Genomic DNA, 16,900 nt, shown 5'->3' with positions numbered 1-16,900 from the left:
AAATTTCTGTCAGTTGAAGTGTGGCATGACACTGCATAACTATTCCAACGTTATGCCAAGATTATTGATAGCCTCAAAATGAATTAAATGACATTTGTATATTAAAAAAGATAGCGAGCTTTTCTGTTTTTTTTAAATTAGTAGAGAACAGAGAGAATTCAATCCCACTAAACCCACTATCACATAATAATAAACACAATAACATATCACTAATTCCCCCAGCCCGAGCACCTGGGCTTTGGTATATTAACGCAGCCGAAACTCGATTGGAGCCCGAGACAGTTATAGCTCCTATTTTCTCGTCTAATCTCATAGAAATAGGACGATAAAATGGTAGAAATAATTGTCTCGCGACGCCCATTATTAGCTTTCACAGGGCACACGACATCTAATGATGGCCGCTGCTACTTACCCAGGACAATCGATTGATATGCTCTATTGCACTACATACAAAATAAACTTTAAATTCAGAACTCATTTCATTTTAAGTCAATACAAAATTTAAAAAAAATACTTTATTAATTTAAACTCAATCAAACCGATTAATGATCATAGATTATGTAAGAATATAAATGGCGCCTAAATCTTAATTTTTACTCTATTGTTTCCTTGAATCGCTACTCAATGAATAGACCAATAAATCTACCTCCTAGCAAAGAGTATATAAACACTACGTTAAACTTCTATCAAACTTGCTAAACTATTACATTAATATGTACCTTATGTTTATAAATAATAAATAAATAAATATACTAGGGCAATACACACATCGCCATTTAGCCCCAAAGTAAGCGTAGCTCAGTTTTGGGTACTATGACGACTGATGAATATTATAATGAATTAAATGCATAAATATTTATTATATATAAACATCCAGACACTGAAAATTCACCGAAAAATTAATGTTCATCACACAAACATATTCCAACCCACGTTTTGGGAATTGAACCCTCGGCCTTGGACTCGGAAGCACGGCCCACTGCGCCATTCACCTACACGATTTTAGAAATGAAATAAACAATTATACACGTAGGTACAACATTTGTTAAAAAAGCTACGTACCTTTCCACTTATATTTACATACATCTAGAATTTAAGTAAGGAGTTCTTTATTCTGCCTTATTTTATTTCCAATTCCTCAGGAGCCAAACTAAATTTCCCGATAGTGAATGGTTTTCAAGATGGCCGCCGACCCCATGTGTGCGTGCTTGTTATCCAGTCACTCTTTCTCGCATATTTCCCATTCGTTTTGACAGGCGCTACGGCTCTACCGCGTAGGGAGGTACGGGAGTTTTTGATTTGAAACAAATACTGGCGCACCTAATAAAATCGACCCGTATGCCGTCACTGCAAACTTCATACCGCTGTCTAATGCAGTGATGCCAGCCCTCTCTACTTTGTGTGTGTGTGCTCGTACCTATAGCTTTTATTGTTTTACTACTACTACTATATTTTCCGGCCTCCTGTTCTCTAAGCAGAAAAGAAACAATACAACTTTCAAAATTTATCGGTATTTGATTACATTTTTGTTTAAAGATACAACAGCGTCATCGATCTAGTGTATCATTGGTTTGTACTATGGAACACGAGGTCCTAGGTTCGATCTCGGGTCGGGTCTAAATTTGTTTGATAATTGCCCGAAATATGGAAACTCCCACGTTTTTAATAGAAAGCTGAGCCTTCGGTTCAGTCATACAAAATTAAAATGACGATGTCTACCCCAGGGTCGCAACATGTAAAGACTTTGAATGATCCTACATTGCAGTTTGCACAGCTATCATGGGCAGGAGACATTTGTTCTGCCCTGGGAAAGGACACAATTTTATTTTCTCCCGAGCTTCGATCAACTCTCTGAGCATTGGCGCACAAGAGGATATCCAAATAATATTTTTTAAAAGGGGGATAAACTCCTCTTATACCCTGTTACAGTGATTTGAAACTCAGTGTCCTATAAATTGATGGACGACGGAGATTAACAGATCAAAACTCCACAGACCAAGGAACACTTTCTGCAATATGCCACCCATCTCACACTCATGTGTCCATCAATTTGAGGCGTAGGTATTAAGATTCATGTGCCTATAACCACGTCCTTCAAACCAGAAAACAGCATTGCAGGCTTGAAGCATGCTGCTTGGCTGCAGAAAAAGCATGGCGATAGTAGTTCCCCGGACGAGCCTTGTCACAAAAAGCTCTCGAAGCGGTCTCCACATTACAGAACTAGATTGCGCCACAAAAATCCTGCATCGTGCTAGCGAAGTGTTCACTAAGAATGCCTATATATAAAACTTCCAAAAATGAATGTTCGGACCTCGGCACCGGCCGAGCACGATCACCCGCTCGGAGGAAGATCTTCCTCTTGTTACGGTCGAGCGTATCACCATAGCTCCCGTACACTCTCATACTGCTAAAAAGGTGATAATCGTCATGGGATATAAACGGACATAATTTTTGTCTCCTATCTATAGAAGCCATGCTGAAAAGGAACCTGGGCTTCATCTGGGCTATGTATTTTTAAAAGAAAGGTAAAGGTAGGATAGATAGATAGATAGATTGAAGCAGTTTTCACATCGCGATTTCTACATTTCCGCCGTCTTGTAGTGCTCCCCCATCGACAACTCAAGGGTTGCTTGTTAGACGACAATATGCAGCCACCGATCGCATGGATGTAGGCAGAATTATTATTTACCGACAAATCTTACTCCGACCGGATTATACGAGTACGAGCCTCTTGTTAGGATTTTAACGAATTTCGCCATTGCGGGAACTCTATTGGCTTTGCGGTTTGTGAACTACTTACCTTGCTAGTTAAAGTTGTTGAGATTTTACTTTTGAATTTGCTTATTACTGTAGCTTATTGCTCGAGAAACATTAAGTAATTTTTTTTAATGTATTATTAAGTTCAGCACTCAATTAAAGAATGATAAAAAACTACCTATTTACCTACCTACCGTGTTTCTCGCTCTCTTTTTGACGGCCGATTGGCGCAGTTTGTAGCGACCCTGCATTCTGAGTCCAAGACCGTGGGTTCGATTTCCACTACTGGAAAATGTTTGTGTGATTAGCATGAATGTTTTCCAGTGTCTGGGTGTTTTTATGTATATCTAAGTATTAATGTATATTATTTATAAAAATATTCATCAGTCATCTTAGCACCCATAACACAAGCTACGCTTACTTTGGGGCTAGATGGCGATGTGTGTATTGTCGTAGTATATGTATGTATGTATGTAGTTAAGTGCTTTCATCATATCGACCCATTACCGGTCTACTACAGGGCACGGGTCTGATGAATGAGAAGGGGTTTAGGCCGTAGTCCACAAGGCTGGCCCAGATTTGCCTAAATAAGACTAAGAAAAAAACAAAGAAAATAATTCCCGGCAGTCTACGCCAACGCCAGGAGCAATTCGTACGGCCACAGTAAAACTAACAGATAAAAAACGCCAAAGAATCTTTTCTATTCACTGCAAGTTTTATTTATTTATTTATACTCTTTATTTGCACACAAATAAAAATACAAAAAAAGAATAAAAGAAAACACAGACAGAAGAAGTATACAAAAGGCGGCCTTATCGATTTGTAGCGATCTCTTCCAGGCAACCTTAGGATAAGGAAAACAAAAGTTTTCACATTTACTCTAAGTGATGTCTAAGATGGTAGCGGGCTAACCTGTTTGGAGTATTTCAGTTCTATACAACGCGTAAATGAAACCGGAATAATACATTACAATTTGGCTTTAAGATCAAGAAAAAAAACAAAAGAAAGAATTCCCAGCAGTCTACGCCAATGCCAAGTGCAATTCGTACGGCCACAAAATACCAAAGTTTTTTTTTTCACTACAAGTTAGCCCTTGATTGCAAACTCACGCGATTATCACTCTAAGTGATGTCTAAGATGGTAGCGGGCTAACCTGTTAGGGAGTATTTCAGTTCTATACAACGTGTAAATTAAAAACGAAATGATACTTTACAGGCTTTAGAGGTACATTATGTCTCTGAGACTTAACTGTGAATCCGAGAACCGCTTATAGTTTTTGAGTAAACCACTGCCATAGTTTTTACTGAAAGAAATCAGATACAGCCCTAACATCACATGTAAAGTTAAAATTATGCGTCTCCAATCACTTTATTAGGTAAGCGTCGCTTAGCGTAGGTACTTTGCGCGTATCGGTCTTTTATCTACAATAGGGTTGTCATAAGTAAGCTCTTGTTTTGAATACGTTTATATGGAAAAATTAATATGCTTCTTTTCATTTAATATTTTTACAATGTGATTCCTTATGAAGGATACTTATATATCTTAACTCATTATTTCGTTATTGGGATACCCTTGTAAACCCAAACCCTTATCGGTTTCTACTAATCTAATTTGCATTCATTTTAAAAGCAATTTATGATGCATTCTACGTTCCTTAGAGTTCCCATTAAATTAAATTTATTTCTATTTTTACTAAAATGTTTTTACCTAGACTTGGAGGAAATGTCAGTAGATTTAAATTCGTAGTTAAAGCAACCGAAATACTGAGTAATCCTATTTTTTTTTTTAATATATTAATAAATAGCTGAGAGAAGCGTAGGTACTTCATATTTTAGTCAGAGGTAACTTGGTATTTTCTACAATCAATGAATATTCGTTGAATCGTGTTAAATTGAGCTGATTTTTTTTTTGTTTTATGTGTAGGTATAGACGAACGCTTGCCTGAGATTACACCTGGTGGTAAGTGATGATGAAACGTAGACGATGATGAAGATGAATAATAATACTTTTTTTATTGCTCATGAACTGAAAAACACTACAGATTCGTAATTATAATCTGTACACGTCCTGGAAGGACGACATTTAGTAACCTCGAGGTAGCGTTGACCCTTAAATTTAAAGAAACAGCGTTAAAAGTAGCACCTAAAGTGATAAGAATCTAAACGTCAAAGGTAACTAACCTTTAGAAATTGCGTAATGAACGTGCAAAATTTGCTTAAGAATTCGCAATGAAACTCACCCCCGAACAGAATCAGTTAACCCAGTAACCGACTCGCTAATAAAATACCTACGACAATTTAACCTTGACAGAGCCCTAGTTAGTATGCACGAGCTTTCTTTTAAAATCTGATGTATTAATTTGCAAACTTTACTAACAAACGATTTTAGCCCCACTCGAATTGTAATAAGGGTGAAAGTTATTAAAAGCCTCTCGGCGGCACCACGTTCCGCATTCGAAAATGGAAAATTGTTAGACAATATTACTCAACAAAATTATAACCCAATATAACACTTCCCACTGTTATCATAGAGATCAAAATTGCAATAAAAGAAAGTGACTTATAAGTCCTCTAAATTGTTAAGAGGTTATTTAGCACGTGGTTCTCGTGACGACGTTCGCAATTTGAGTATAAATTAGAACACTTATCTCGTCGCGGTCCAATCTTCCATCCCTTTTTAACAAGTTGTTTTTAGACGCCACTGTTTCTTTCCCACTCTATGTCAAGGAGTAAGTATAGGGGTGTATGCAATGTCATTTTGTTATATCGATATTCCACGATAAAACTCGTGTTCTAGGGTGGTGAAGACGAATGCGGCTTATAAATTGTAGAATGATAAATGTATGCTATTTTTGGGGATAGACTTGTATCGTGCACATCAAATATCATAAATATGGTAATCTAGTGGATAAAAAGATACGATAGTTTATAGCGTTTTTATGACGTTAGACTTAGGTGTACATAAATTTGGTATTCAAGTTTAAGTTGAAATATCGACAAGAGATATTTTTTCGCTGCGTCGCATCCCGCTCTCATATTTAATTTAGCTGCGGAAGCAACAGGTTATTAGCACGGAGCTTTCCCGCCTAACTTTCCGGGCGTTCACTTTTTAAATTCCTCTCTTTCCCTTTCTAATTGGATCGCCTTCTCCCTTGCCCGTGAATGAATGAAACTTGTTGCTTGCGGAATCATTTCGCATTTATTTAAGACACGTTCATTTCAAAAGTTCGTTGAGTCCACTTAAACCCTTCTGTGATTACATCTAAAAATTTTCTTTGAACCAAATTTTCCGGTCTTCACATCGTTTACCCGCAAAACCTATATTACCGTGATAATATGCATGAGCGCTTGCTTTTTGGGCGTAAAAATTAACAGGTCCGATGGCTTATAATTTTCCACTCATTAATTCTATTGATCCTAACTTGTTACGGTCGCCCTGTATGTCACGGTACTCATAAAAGGTGAATTCAAAATAGATTCCAATAAATTATATAAAGACACAAAGGGAAACCATGTTAGCGTCGTTGCCTTGTACTGGTTATAATATATCATTTTATGACAAATTGTTTGGCGTATCCAATATACATATCAAAATTCACATTTTACCACGCAATACCCTTTTCCATTTTATACGTACACATAAAAATGAGGTTCTATAGTTACATAAAACGAAGCCCACACCATTCCTTACACTCGAACCTACGCGAATCTACATACATAAATATATTTCTACTCACCACCCAATACATTTTATCTATGTTACCGTAGCCTTCCTAGAAAATTGTGTTCGATAAAAGGTCGCAACACTACGTATTAGAGAATTTGAATTCCTACCTTGCGTCAGATTGATTAGAGTTTGAATTTGGAATTTGAAACGCAGGTCGGTTGTCACGAGTGGCGTGTTGTGCCGCGATCAAGTCTCACGACGTATTCTCAAGGGGTGAGCGTAGTTCTTGCGCTTAGATATAAAGAAAGGTAGATACTTATGAAATTCGAAGGAAAAACCACCCTTCCCTATACTTATAAGGCGCAGTCGAATCGGTTTTCGTGGAGGAAATTGTAGCGTAGTTTGAGCGGGACATTCGCTCGCCGTACGTCGCCTGGAGACGACGATTTTCTCGAATTTCCTTCGGGACGCGTCTCCGGTTTCCAAATTTGAATTTTATTTTCTTTTTATCGGTGCCTTTGCATGAATATGATTGGGACTTTATACATTATTGGTAATAGGTATAGAATTTCATTTTATTCTCTGAGTGATAATAAATCCTTTTTTGAATCGCGCCGCGTAAACCAAACTTACAAACTTTTCTTCGCTGCATCCAAGGTAAGAATTAGTTTTAAGAATACGCTAGTTTCGAAAAACTTTTTTTAATATGTTGCTACCTGTGGTTATATTTAAAAATGTAATATTTTCCAAATACAAACAAAAATATTATATGACTTCTCAAAGATTACTTAAATAACATTTATAACCCTATGACGTGTTGGTGATCTATTTACATCGTTTTGCAAAAATACAGTAGGTATTTTATTTATATAGGTGCTACTGAATCATTTTTCAATAACTTAACGTAAATTCAGTTGAGAATTCATTTTCTAATCAGATCTATTAAGAAATCTTATTAGGTAGGTACGTACGCGTTAGAAAAATATCTAATAAATCATTACAAACTTATGGGTATAATAAACCAAACGATATTGTGTTTAATTAATATACAAATATTAAAAATATGGTAAATAATTATTGCGTTACATTATGTTAAAAGTATTACATAGCTAGCAGTGTAAGTAAATATTTTCTAATAAGATTTTTTTTTTGACTTATTATTTTTATCACTCTATCTGAATGTTAGTTTACTGTAGGTTCTGTTCATGTAGATTATATTAAGTGCAAGATTAGGGTTAAGGGTCAGTCAATTTAAACCTTTAATACGATTTGTATTACGAGGTTTTGAAATTTAAAAAAAAACTTAAGACGGCTGAGTTTGTTTTAGGGCTTCTTATGGCGAGTTTAAAAAAATTGCAGCTTTAGTTTTTATAAGATACCTCAGAATAATGAAAAACATTAATAACATCACATAACTATCTATGCAACAGCCTTTTTTAATAAAAGATTGAATTTGAGATTTTGCTACTTTAAACTTTACAACAATGAATAAATATCTATTTGAGGATCAATTCATAAAAGTTTAGAATGAAAAAATAAAATAAGTATAAATTATTTAAAATTATTCAAACGAGTTTTGGGTATTGTTAACATTTCTGTAAGACCAACTTAGAGAAAATAAGTGTTAATAATATTTTAGATAGACTTGATATTTTAAATTTAATAAAATATATATTTATTTTGTGAATTATAGTTTTTATTACTTACATCATTGTAGTGTTATTTGAATGAAATAGCTCATTGCTATTGGGCTTTTTTAATTGCAAGTGATAGCTCTTCATAAAAATATATAACGAATTTTGAGTATGAGTATTGGGTGAAAATGAAAATATAAATTTTCTGTTTCACCCAAACTCAAAGAAAGTAAGGGTGACTTTGGAAAGCTTCGTACCGTGTACCGAATAAAATCGAACTCCTATTACAATTGATGGAAGGACCGACGGAGGATATAAATTATAGGAATATGTATACCTATAGCACGTAATAGTTTCACCACCCCTCCGACCCTCTTACATGCACACATGGTATATACGTATTACGTAGGGTTGAGGACGAATCGATAGGGCATGTCTTTCATACTAAATTGGATGCTTTTATAAAAAAAAAACGGGAAAATTTTATAGATAAGTTGTTTCCATAAGCCATAAGTAGTTTCGCCATTTTAACAGTAACAATTTAAAAATAAGATTATATAAATAAGATAATAATATAAATAAGATTATGATAAAACATAAAAAAAAATTACAGATGAAGATATAGAATTTTTTGCAGCAACACCGCGTAAGTTATGAGGAATTATTACCGTTAGAAAGTATACTTTTAATTCCGTGCGTTAGTTATAGGACAAATAATTTGTACTAAATACTATATAGTACCTAGTCTAGATAAAAAGTTATTTCATGAAATTAGTATTTTCGCTCTCCTCCTAAATATAGCCAAGGTGTACTTTTAAAATGTACTATTGTGTTTTCATTCCATAATTTCATTGTCTAGTGACTTCTTTTAGGATTCAAATAAATACATAATTACATTTTATATATGTAAAAAAATATATTAAAAGTATGGTGTAGTACGTACCTACCTAATATTTGTTAAAAAATATTATATTCCGATGCATACTTTCTTTTTAATTTTTCCTTGAGAATCCCCGAAGATCTTTTTCATCATCATCACATCAACCGATAGACGTCCACTGCTGGACATAGGTCTTTTGTAGGGAGTTCCAAGTTCCACGATTCTGAGCCGCTTGGATCCAACGGCTACCTGCGACGCGCTTAATGTCGTCTGTCCACCTCGTTGGGGGTCGACCAACGCTGCGCTTACCAGTACGGGGCTGCCATTCCAGCACCTTGGGACCCCAACGTCCATCCTTTCTCCGAACTATGTATCTTTTTCACACCATCTTTAAATTTAAAAACAACTAGATGTTAGAACACCGTTTCGTTTATGTAGTAACGTAATCGACTTAGAATTGATGAATTTTTATAAAGACATACATACGTAACTAACCCCTTTAATATTCTATACTAAACATTTTCGAAGTCTGATAAATCAGCTAGCAGAAATATTAATCGTACGGTAAGATTTATTACAAATTACTTTTTCATGTTACCTTTTTCAAGTAAAACGGATATCTATCGAAAAATAGTCATAATTTACTAACGTCTCCATCGTAATGAGAAATTCTATTTGGGTCACATTTAGGTATTGAAATTGCTGAGCAGATATTATAATTTTTTATCTGGTTAAACTAAAAATAACTGAAATCGTTATTTAATCAGAAACTTAACTAATAACCATTTGTTTTTTAATACTCATAATTTGATTCCGAAGAAAATTTCGAAGAAAAAAATAAGAAATTTTCGATAAATATAACAACCTTATAAATTCTTTTCAGTCCGATTGAATCGATAGAAAATTGTGGCTACTTTTCAATACCTTATATTAAGGTATACCTACTAAGTAACATAATTTATATGCTACTCGCGAAATTTATGACGTAATCAGAATTATTCTACATAACTATCTGAAATTGTCTTTGTTCTCGTTCGATAAAAAAGTAATGTACCTATAGGTTATTAGTTTGTTACATAACATATACTTATTATAAACGTACGTAAATAAACAATTAAATGCAGATGTATGCGCGTTTTTCCTGTTTTATACGAGTTTATATACATACCCAGTTAAGTATTATGTTAATTTCTATAAAATAAATATTCATTAGTAGTTTCAGCACCTTCTTTTATGTTAAAACGTATATTAAAGTTATAATCACATAAAACTCAAGCAATGTAACTCTACATAACATTAAATTGAAACTAAGTTACTTACTTACATAACTAAATGATTATGAGCGACAACATGTTTTGGTGAAACAAAAATAGTACCCGGCTAAGTTTGTTGTAGGTTTCTTAGATGTGCGTTAAAAGTCGCATATATCTTTTTATTTTAACGAGTGCCGTATAGTTCTCCCGATCACTTTACAATAATGCATAAAACACATGTGATATACGATTCGTTCTAGATGGTGCTATTTGATTAAAGAAGTTTCCAGTTGAGTAATTAAAAAACCTTCAATTCTTTACAAGAATGTCTTTATTCTGATTTTGTAGTTTTTAGATTATCTTAAACAATATTCGCATATTCGCACAACTGGAATATGTGTGTGTGATGAACATGAAAGTTTTTCTGTGTCTGGGTGTTTATCTGTAATTTTTAAAAAAAACTACAGATTAACACCCAGAAAAATGGTGGTGTCAAAGTCAAAGTAAAAAATATCTTTATTCAAGTAGGCCCATAGGTGGCACTTTTGATGCGTACATAAGAATTACACGGTAGTGAGATGATGGCGATAACCACATTCGTAAACTTAACACTAAAGCAACGAGGGTTTTAAACGCGTCCTGGTCTAAGAAGTAGCCCACAACAATCTTAGCCGTGTGGTTTTTTTTTTGATATCACCATCTCACAATTTAAATAATTTCTAATTATATTATATATATTAATAATAATTCTAATTTCACATCATTTTAAATAATTAGAAGAGCAACCTGGTCAGAGCAATAATTTACACCCAAGCTTTTTTATCGATTACGCTAGAAAAGATACGCTTAGAAAAGTCCTATTATAGTATAAAGGACTCTTTATACTATAATAGGACTTTTCTATAAGCTTACGTTTAATACAAACTTTGAACTTTTTAAGAGACATCTCCAAGATGTCAAATGGTAGTTTATTGTAGAATTGTATGCAATTTCCCTTAAACGAATTATGACTTTTATGTTACCTAGTATATTGCACTGTAATTTTATTCTTACTTCTAATGTTTTAATTATTGCAGTCGCATTTTTTCTTAAATTTAGAAATGTTTTTATGAACATACATAAAATTTTACAATATGTACTGACTATACACTGTCATTATTATAAAATCGTTAAATTTTTCTCTCAATGACTCTCTCGGACCCATTTTGTAGATCGATCGAACAGCCCTCTTCTGCAGCACGAAAATAGTGCTAATATCAGCAGCATTACCCCATCGGTGATTTTAAATACCTAGTATAAAACAATGATTCACAGCCGTTCAGAAGCAAACAGATACACGTGAAAATGTGAATTCATTTAAATACAATTACCTAGTTAGGATTTTTTTTAATACATATACCTAACATATAACTAAGCAGCTTCATCAGCTTTAATCATCATACCCTATAAAAGCCTAAAAAAATCCACTGCTGGACTAAAGGCATCTCCAAAAGGGAGGGTTTAACCATAATCACCACGCTGAGCAGATGGGTTGGTGGCCACAGTAGATGCTAGAAGTAGAACAGAGGACGCTGATGCCCGCCCTCCGTTATATTCCCTTAGAATAATAAATTTTGACGACTTCCCCGGCGCAACGGTGAGCGGTGTGATTTTAAGTAGAAGGTCCGGGTTGGACTCCCAATTTGTAAATTTATAATTTTCCGAATTTTCTCTGGTCTGGTCTGGTGGGAGGCTTTGATGTGGCTAGTTACCACCCAACCGTCAATAACGGGCCGCAGAAACCGATTAGGGGTATGACTAAAATAATCCCTAACAGGTATCCACTACCGTCTCAGACTGCATCATCACTTACTACCAGGTGAGATTGTAGTCAAGGGCTAACCTGTAGTGGAATAAAAAAAACAGCTGTAGCTTTTAAAATATTATTATTGCCTCTTCGGGCTTTTCCAACTGGATATACAGGAGTCGAGCATAACTCGAACAGTTTATTTCAATAATCACGGGCGGCGATCATCGGTGATTAACTCAACTCTTTATTAGGCCTCACTTAATACAAGCAACAAAATAAAATTTTACGACTCCACTACTCACTCGGATAAATAGCTGGGTTCGATTCCCGCTTTGGGCATGCTATAAATTTGTTGCGGATAACAAAAAAAGTTGCAACGTTCAATATGATGTAAAGTAACTAGCGTTTTCTAGACTAACATGTGTTTTAGTTGGAAAAGGAAGATGTCGAACTGTTTTTATTCGTTCGATGACTTGCAATAAATTATCATGCGACTCTACCTGTTATAAGGAGTATATTATATATATTAATCTCTTACACCCTGGCATTGCTAGGTTTAAGAAACGTTGTTGGTCTAGATTGATTAAAAAAAACTATGATTAATTTATTAAAAAAGAAAGTAAAAAAGTGACTCATGAATGTTTAAATAAAAGTTTTTTTTTATATAACTAAGCACAAAAGTGAACACATGTGATTTTATGTGTGCGTTGTGTGTGTGATTGATCTGCGAAGTACAGATTTTTATACAGGGTTCCATTATTTATCATTTTAGCCTAGACAATTTTCTTCTTTGTTAAGTTCGGTAAGTTTCACTTAACCCTAGTTCTATTATTATTTTTATTATATTATAATTTATATTTTAATATATATATATATATATATTTATTATTAGTTTTTAACACAAATTCATCAAAGTAAAGTATAAGCATTTAATGTTAGCATGGATAACAATATTATTGTTCTAACCAAGAGGTGGAACTTGGTAGTGAAATTCCACCGCTAAACTTCAAAGTCATAAAACAAAACACTAAACAATTTAATTTTCAAGCAAAATCGGTTAGAAGCAAGCAAAAATCGGCATAGGTTCAAGCAGTCTAAATTTATTTACAAGGAGAGTACTAATTTATTCTCTTTTGCTCCCTTTTAGGTAAATATACATCTGAAGTCAGAATTCAAGCCGACAGCGATTCAGGAATAGTACAGACAAGACAATACTTTTATTTTAGCATATATGTAGATTTACCATTATTGGTCCTATGAAGTCATTAGCTAGTGGAATAAATTAATTAAACCTTATTCGTTGTAATAAACGTTTTGGTTAAGTGCAATCTGCATTTGTGCGAGCGAGGTTTTTATGCTCTCCCTGCCTTTACCGATGTTCTACGGAATAGCTTTTTTTTAGGATTCCGTATATAATCATATATGAAAAACTTAAATAGATCGGATCACATTCTGCTGAGTATTTATAGGAAGTATACCTACTGCAGTCTAAACAACATATATAGTATTAAAAAAAGTTGTTATCCCTAAACATATTTCTGACTAAATTGTTATTCGTTGTTAAGTAAAATTTATTCGACAGGAATAATGACATAATTAACTATAACGTTAATTTCCAGAAATGTTTTCTCGGAATGTTTTATTTTTCGCGAATTTGAATAAATGCTATTTATATATATTCAAATTCTCGAACAAAAGAAGAACTAAATGCACTGATAAAAATATAATAAATATGATATAAAAAGTGAGCGTTCTTCTCTAACTATAGTAACATATTAAATCAATGCTATTCAACTATGAAACCTACCATTATGAACTATGCCTGCAATTATGAAAAAATAATTGAAATAAGCCTCACTCATAGTTTATAAGAAAAATATTATTAATCTCACGAAAACCGGTAAAAATATTGATTGTACAGAACCCTTACCGATTCGACTAACTCACGTGTAGATCATAGTTTTTTTTAATTAAATCAGAATTTAAAAGGAGTGATACTTCAACTATACACAATGTTTCAAACAACTTTTTTAATTATTATGCTTGTCATATTAGTACCTGTAAGATTCTTTCGAGCTTTCTATAAAAAAGTTGCATCTAAGATTATGTCCTGACCATAATTTAGGCCCTTTTTTAATAAATAAATTCATTTATTTCATATAAGCCTTCTTGATAGGCGCACTGAAACATTAATTGTCTGAATTCAGTGACTCATACCATTGGTTCAAAGCAAATTCTACCGTGAGGCGACAAAAACTCGGTCTTTTTCCTTATCAACATTTTACAATGTAACAATCTTGTGTGAGATTAAAGCGGAGCAGAGCGACCTCGTAATAAAGAAATGCATCAATTGTCCAATAAGAAACTTACTTGAGATTATAAAGCTTTTTTTTTCTTCTATTTCTAAATAATTCTATTTCTTTCTTACATCATTATAATTAATATTTTTTACGTTTTTTTTTGTTTTAAATTGATTACGCGTATTCATGATATTTGAAATATACCTTCACTTTTCTTACAAGTATTCATGAGGTAGAAGTTCGGGAAAGCCACTGTATAGAACACATCCCTCTATACATTTCGGGGTAATAACTATACAGACCCCACCCACAAGTTGTCAATCGATCAAACATGTGCAAACACTAAAGGGACAGCGGATTTCGTATAAAACCATATATCCGATGTAAAATACTAGCGAAAATAAACTCTATTCCTTGTTAACAAGGCTTATAATAAGATGGTAAATTTTTATACATGTTTATAGCTGTTTGCAAATCGAATATATTTTGTACATAGGAGTCATAGCGCGATGGAAAATGTATTGACAAATATATTGAGTTACAGTTTCCATTAGGTTATTGTTTATTCCAATTTATAAAGTGGCTGTTTGACTTCCAAACATCTGAATTATGTAAGTAACTTATAAAGTATGTGTACTTAGCATTCGTTTTTCAATCGTGTAATACACGTAATAACATGAAACTTGATGAAGTTTCATGTTTTGACAGACTTTGCAAAATCTGCCATGTATACTCTATTCCTTAGTAATCGCATCAAACGAACGCAAATATGACTCCCTAATTAGGTAACCATCTCACCCCACCTAGTATCGGGGTTCAAATATCTCATAAAATGGTTTGATCTGAATTCCTTGTTTTTAATACAGTGCGTTTATGTACCCTACTTATTGTTCAACCCTAAAATAAGAGAAGCTTCGAACTAAATGCCCAAATAATAATTAAATAATATACTACCTAAGGATACGATTTGAATACTTAGATTTTTTGTTGATTTAATAATTCAGTTACCGCAATGTTTAAAAAAAAAAAATGTTGACACCAAGCAGATAAAACTTACGAGTAAATTCTCTAACTAAGAGATAAAGAAGATTTTGAAAGTGAGTATTTCTTATACTCTACCAACTAATTCTTAATTATACTTTAATGCCTATGTAATGTTAATTTTGACTGATTCATTAAAATATGTTACCGACAGCCGCTTCAGAGAAAACAAAGCAAACACTTTATAACTGTCAACACATCATTGAAAATCTGAAAAAGACACAGTATATTTGTACCATTGATCTCAAACACTGCACTACACTTAACCTATAAAAACTGAGATAATCTCACATTAAACACTAAAACACGTCTGAGCACCGTTGTCGAACAATTTTGAATGCCACTAAAAACGTCCTGTGAATCTATCTTACAATGTGAATAAATTATGACCATTTTTTACCCCTTGCCGATAAAGGGTTAAACTATTTCTATAGGAACTTATGGGTCGTGAATTTGCATATAATTTCTAGTTTATTATTTATTTTCGGAGGGGGCCTTTTGTGCCCCGTAACGTTTTTCAGGGTTGATGAATTGGCCGCATTAATAAGGATTACGGAGGTGCGTCGTGTAGATGATTATTATCAGTTGTCTGTCGGGTTGACAGTGTGCATCTATCTTTTGTCATAGTTTTAGTACCGGATGTGAAGTTAACGGCTTTACAAGTGTTGGTTCACTCTCACCGCCTCGTTGGCCTAGTTGTTAGCTCGCTTACGAGGTCCTGGGTTCGATTCCCGAATCATTGTTGGCTATTGTGTTTTCTTGCCAAGAAATTCTCAATACCAGTTACGATTCTGGCGTCGTACCGTGACTAGGAGCTCACAATACAGATTCGGCTTATTTACTTAACCCCGGCAGCTTCTATTGGATCAGAAATAAACCCCGTTCTCTATCTAAGATCCTGAGCTAATAAAGAAATAATAAATTTCCAAATCCGCCCTCAGCGAAATACAAACCTTGTACCTACTACCAACCACAGACAGCAATTCCACTACCCCAGACAAAACAAATTCATAATTATCATCATTTCCATTAATCTGTTAAATCCCACAGTTGGGCACTAATCTAAAGGTGATAAATATGTAGGTCATACAAAAAAGTGCATGTGAATCGGTATTTCCATTCAAGTCGTTCCATGCCACAGACAAACATATAATACCCGTCTTTTAATTCAGAGTTATTAAAACTGATATAATCAGATACGTTATTATCTATGCTTATTGATATTCGATGCCACAATATGTCCGATGGACCGGAAGTCTCATCTTTTGTAATAAACTCGAACCCTTCCGGTTCGATTTCTTGAATGGGGGCCATTTGGTTTGCTCCATTCATTTGGACCCTCCTATCTCACGGCATATCTTTCGTTTTGATGCAATAACTCATAGACGATTTTAAAAGAACGTATAATTTGATAGTATTCATAAGACTACGCGAGAAACTTCTTCTAAATGAATTTTCTGTTACCAACTTTTTATTTGGTTTAAGAATTCTTGTAATGAATATGAGATTAAGATTCTTATTTAGTATGCAAATAATGGATGTTTTTCATTTTTTTTAATAAAACAAGTCAACTTTCATTT

Source organism: Pararge aegeria, chromosome 16 (genome assembly GCF_905163445.1).
Source record: "Pararge aegeria chromosome 16, ilParAegt1.1, whole genome shotgun sequence".
Lineage (NCBI taxonomy): Eukaryota > Metazoa > Arthropoda > Insecta > Lepidoptera > Nymphalidae > Pararge > Pararge aegeria.
The sequence above is the reverse complement of the archived record's forward strand: the minus strand, read 5'-3'. Positions refer to the sequence as shown.